We start from the raw sequence: 6,060 nt of genomic DNA on the forward strand, positions 1-6,060 counted from the left end.
CTCTTCCACAAATAGCCTAATGCCTGCGGTTAAGTATTGCAGTTGGGGAAGTCCTTGGACCACTGAGGTCTAGAAAGAGACTCAACAAATTCTTGGGGTTGGCTGAGATAACATCTGAGCTGGCTTTGAGGGGCGAATAAGTTCAAGAGGGAAAGAGTGAGAAGGCAGATGGAGTGGCATAAACAAAGTCTCCAAAAACTTTCATTTATAATGTTGTGTGCTTTCACAAAACACATCATTTTTATAATTAAAACCCAGGTTAAGTGCTTTGCGTAAGATCATGGCTAAATAAGAGCAGAGCTGTCATTCTCAGATGCAGTTTATGCTCTGTCTACGTCTAAGGCACAAGCAGGTGCTGGGATCATGTGAAATCTAAGGAGATTATCTGATACAGCCCCTTCATCTCACATCACACTGCTTTCTTACTTAATGATTTATTGTGTAGTGTTTTCTACTGGATCTTGGTCTGATTTCTACATGCACGGGCCTAATTTCTTTCAGAGCATGTGATTATAAACATAGGCCAAATGTATGTGTGGCGGAGAGGCTCAACAGCAACCAACATCGCTTTTCACTGTAGGTGAGCTGGCAGTTCAATTTCATCTTTCTGCCCGAAGAGAACTTACTGATTGTAAAAACCCAAGCACATCCAGTCTTCCTGTCTTCATGAAAGATTGTACTTTCAGTTTGGAGAGATGCATCTGAGTCCATTCTGTATGGGAGTGGTAGAGCTTATGTTATGGTGGAGTTTACACCTGAGAACGGCAGACACCTGCTGAATCATAGTTTCATGGATGAAAATGCTCTGGGAGCATATGGGCCTCCCAACCACTAGCGTAGGCTTTGGAAAAAGTGTCCACAGCCTGCCTGATGCCTTTGGTCTAAACACTGGTAAGAATGCGTTACTTTTCCACCTCACTTCTCTGGCCACTGGTCAGCCGAGAACAAGTGCCTAGATACCCATTTTCCTACCTGGTTCCCCTGACTCCCTGAAGAAGTTGCACAAACAAGCTTAGTATTTACAGAATGTTGAGCAAAACCTTTATTAAATATACTAGCAGACAATTAGCGAAATAAAAGCACAAAACAATAGTTGGTAAGGAAGAGGTACAGCCCTTGAGAGGCAGATTCCTGAGAGAGGAGAGGAGAAGGGCAGATGTCAACTGGAGAATTACACATTGCCAGCCTCAGGGAGAAGCTCAGAGAACCCCCTCTCCCTGCTTCCCATCCTATTTCCAAGACAGAGAAGTTCTAAAGAAAGTCAGTGAGGAATGGGGTCCCAGGAACACAGAAACCATGGTTATTGGCAGGGCTGATTTTAGCGGGAGCAGCACTTGCATTAGCAATAGACCTGGTTAAAGCCACAGGCACTATACAGCCTGAGAGCCCTTCCCAATTCTCTTATGAGGATGCAGCTTAGGAGGAGGGAAGTTAGGACTTAGCTCAGCTCTGTGCTGGGTCTTAGGGAAGACAGCACCTCACCATTCTCTTTCTTTCTCCTGCCCCTCAGGAGGATAACATGGCAGAGTGGGGCTCAGGGTGAAAGGGGAGACCATTTAAGATAGCTTCTAGGACATCATTTGTGTTAGAGAAAAGAAAGCTCCTTTGAATGCCCAAGTCCAGCACAATGGTAGGAAAGCCATGGGGATTTGAGACTGAAGGGCAGGCTGGTAATAGTGCTCATTTGTCTGCTGTGTCCCTATGCATAGATGCCTCAGGAATCTAGATGGAGATGAGTTTGGAGAATGAGAAGGGCGCTTGCTCACCAGACTTGACTTGCCGTTACTGTATATCACCAGCATGCGATAGCCAGCAATACTCCCCACTGGGCATTGGTCCTCTATGTGTCTGCTCCCCATTTGCCTTTCTGATAGAAATACGAGGGAAGACACATTCAACTCAGTCCCCCTGTAGTCACACGCCATCTGACTTCTCTCGACAAGCTTCTATCAGACACACCCTAAATGACTGTCTCATTGACCAATAACATAAACGGGCTCAGACACCCTGACCAAAGCATTTCCGCTGTGCTGGGACCCTGAATTGGAAGGAGCCCAAATAAGGCCTGGAAGCTGAACTTATTCCCCTGCTGTGGAAGAAAGAATGGGAAGCAGGCCCCATAGGGCTGGAGACACACTCTAGCACAGATGTGTGCCTGGTCACACATTTACTTATTTTAAATGGATTGATATGATTTATAAATCACCTTTATTCCAAAAACTATTTAAGGCTGCTTTATAAAAACTCACACAACACAATAAAATACAATTTTTTTAAGAAAGTGGGTTTAGAAATCTCCACAAAGGGAAGACAAGAGCAGGACAGATAAGATGAAGCCAGGTGTAAAATCAGCATGAGCAGCACCTGCTGTGAGAAAGACAAGGAGTCCTATTTGCTTGCAGGACGTAAAGGAGGCAGATTCTGACCTTGAATTTAAATTAAGGCCATGGATCGATGGTGGATGCTCAGCTCTAGAGCAGGTGTTTGCCTTTGTGTTTCCCAGCCAAATGTGTCCATCAAGGTGACCTCTGGAAAAGATGGGGAAGAGTGAGAATGGCCTTCTTTAAATGTTGCAAAGGAATCTTAAGAGTTACATGGAATCCCGCCACCCCCCCCCCCCCCTCCGGCCCCAGCCAGTGCAGGAGTCTCCTCCCGTCACACAGGTCCAGTCATGGAGAGCTCCTCATAGTGCCCTGAAGGCTGCCTCCCGGTGACTGATGAAGTTGCAGATAAAGGGTTAAGCTTCACAGGAGAGTCCTGCTCAAATTTGGGAGGATGTGTGTGTGTGTGTGTGTGTGTGTGTGTGTTGGGGGAGGGGAGGTGCTATTAGCCAGATGATGCTGTGGTGGGCTGAAAAATGGCCCCCCAAAGATATCTGGGCCAAAGATATAATCTCCGGAACTTGTAAATGTTACCTTATTTGGAAAAAAGTCCTTCACAAATGTGATTAAGACTCTTGAGATCGCCAGATTATTCTGGATTATCCAGGTGGTCCTAAATGCCATCACACATGTCCTTATGAGAGAGAGACAGAGGGAGATTTGACACACACACAGGAGGGGGTGATGTGAAGATGGAACAGAGATTGGAGTGATGTGGCCACAAGCCAAGGAATGACAGCGGCCAACAAAAGCTGGAAGAGGCAAGGAGTGGTTCTCTGAGAGCTTCTGGAGGGAGTGTGGCCCTACGGACACCTGGATTTTGGCCCAGTGACACTGACTCTGGACTTCTTGCCTCCAGAATTGTGACAGAGTAAATTTTCAAGCCACCGAGCTTGTGGTAATTTGTTACAGCAGCCACAGGAAACTAGTAAAATCTCTAGGCACCTTTATGTTCTCCCCACTTAGCTATTTATCTGTGTCGCAATGGGACATTATCATTCAATCTGCTGGCTGAACACACTGTGTGAACCCTTTCCACAGACTCAGGATGCATTTCCTGATAGGCTCCAAGAGTCAACTTTAGTCAACAGAATAGGGCCTGGCAGGTAGTAAATTGTATATGTAAATATTTGTTAAATAGGAGTCAATAAATAGAATCCTGTTTTGGGTCCTGAGGTTCTTGCTTTTGTAATGCTCTTCCTCTGTTGGTTCATCAGGAGTTAGACGACGTTTTATTTTCGAGAACATTTTAAGTTTAGTTTTGGGTTAATAACTTTTCAGAATGTGTTCCCAATTTTATAATGAAATGGTTAGATATGTTAGATACCAGGAAGGTACACACAACTTTTAAGGATGGCAGCTGTTGCACTGAGGAAAGAATACAGTGAAATGCTCATTTTCTTCTACCGCTTCTTTCCTTGGAGACAAAGGACTAATATTTAAACCTGGTTCTAGTCATTTGAGTTCCCCATTTGCTTAAAACTCTCTTGGTCTCTATTCCCAACTATCTGAAGAACAGTCATTTATCCTTTTTTTTGCAAGGGAAGATAGGCCCAGGGATCCTCTGTTAGACTAGGAGTAGAGGCCAAGGTTTTAGTCCCAATTCTGTCACTATATGCTTGTGTGACCTTGAGCAAATCCCTTAAACATTCTAAACTTCAGTTTCTTCACGTAAGACTGTGATTTTAAAATATTTTTAACTTTTCTGATTGATGTTTTGTCTTGTTGTAAATATCTAAAAATACGCTTTCTTTGGCTCTTATAATACACCATGATGTTTTCTTCCTAATTTCAGTTCAAACACTCCGATAGAAAATCTTTTAACAAAAGGCCAATTGTCTATTTTCATGTGCCTTATTAGTTTATATTGTGCCCTCATAAAGTAAGTGCTTTTCTCCTTTGGTTCTTGGCCTTGTTGAAAACTCAGGAGCCAGCGGGGTGGGGCTCTGTCCATGTAGCCACTGCATGATGATAACTGACCTGTGATTGTGATTATGAGGCAGGTTTTCTAGAATGGCTTGAGGGTATGTGCTTTTCAATAAAAGTGGGGATATCTAAAAGTGATTTAACTTTTATACCTCCAGGTGGATTTTCTTATAAATATCTTTTTTTTGTTGTTAGACCACATCTCAATTTTGGGGGGCAAGTGGTGGCTTGGAAGACATGGACATTGTTCTCAAGCACTGAGCACCACCACTACCTTCTAGCTTCCCAGTGTAACCAACTGAGCAAGCCTGCCATCTCAGGGATCGTATTTAAACAAGCATTAAAGAAAAGTCAGGGCAAATTTAACAGCTGTAAAATCTAGGTGGTGGATATATGTGTTTTCACTGTACAATTCTTTCACCTTTTTTGTATCTTTTAAATTTTTCATAAAAGATATTGAAAATGTAGGGCTACCGACCAGTCAGATAAGATGAATTTCCTGGGCTGTACAGTGGGGTGGGACATGGGGAGGGGGCAAACTAGTCACTCTTTCCAAGTGGACCTACAGGCCATTTGAAGGCAGTCTTTCTGCCTTCTTCCTGGAGTCTTACCCTTCCTTTTCTCACTCTGAGGCATGATGTAACAAATAACATGCTGAATGGAGCCTGAGACAGAGTTGCATCAGATGGGTTTCCTTTGCGCTGTGGTCCTCTACCCAGTCCACAGCCCTCAGCTCACTCTGCTCATGGGCACCTCACTGACACCAAGGAAAGGAGTTTCTAATACTTGTTTGCCTGTTTTGTTTTTTCAAGATTAACAAATACTTTTATGGTCATCAAGAAAGACTGGGGATGTTTTTAGTATGAATTTATAAATGGATGATGTGTTTATCTTTACTTAGCTGAGTTAGATTAAATATTTGAACAGCTATGATCAGTGTATCACTTTTTTGTCATTTTTTCCTAATACTTGTTTTTTAATTGACTTTTTCCTTTTGGTTGTATGCCTTTGAACCATGTTTTCTTCCTCTCTCCATATTAACATTTATAGGCTCCCTCTGGTGGCTGACAGGCCTCTCCATCCTGTGGCTATGATGTTACCCCAATTGGTTTTGTGTTTTTACTTTGGATTCTTCTTTTTAACTATCTGTGTTGGTTTCACTGTCCTTGGGATAAATTACAACTCATGAGGCCCTCCATAATCCGACCTTTATGTGACTTCCTAGTGTCATTTGTAAGACTTGCCCTGCCACACTCCGCCCCGTGGCACTGTACACTTGCAGTTCCCTTCATATGCACGTCACACTCTCTGCCCTCTAGGACTTTGCACGCGTTGTTATTCTTCCAGGGATAACGGAAAGTTCCTTTCCTTTCCCCCTCCTCTGGGAAGACCTTCTCACCTCCTAGGACTGGAACAAGTGTCTCTATTCCGTATTTCCCTAGTGCCCTATACTCACCCCTTTATAGCACCTACCACACTGCACTGCAATGATCTACTCATACTTCTAAATCCATCAAGACTTAGTAAACTTTAAGAGGGCCAATCTTATTCACCACTGGACTCACTGTGTCTGATACACATATAATAGGTGCTCAGTAAACATCTGTTGAATGACTAAGTAAATAAGGAATGGAAGAACAGCTGACTGAAACAGGGAGAGAGAAAAGGGGGGAGGTGCTGTCTCATCTAGTCATTTAATAACAGCTTTACTGAGATATAATTCACCCCATGAAGTATACAATTCAGTGGCTTT

This window comes from Equus przewalskii, chromosome 1, assembly GCF_037783145.1.
Source record: "Equus przewalskii isolate Varuska chromosome 1, EquPr2, whole genome shotgun sequence".
NCBI lineage: Eukaryota > Metazoa > Chordata > Mammalia > Perissodactyla > Equidae > Equus > Equus przewalskii.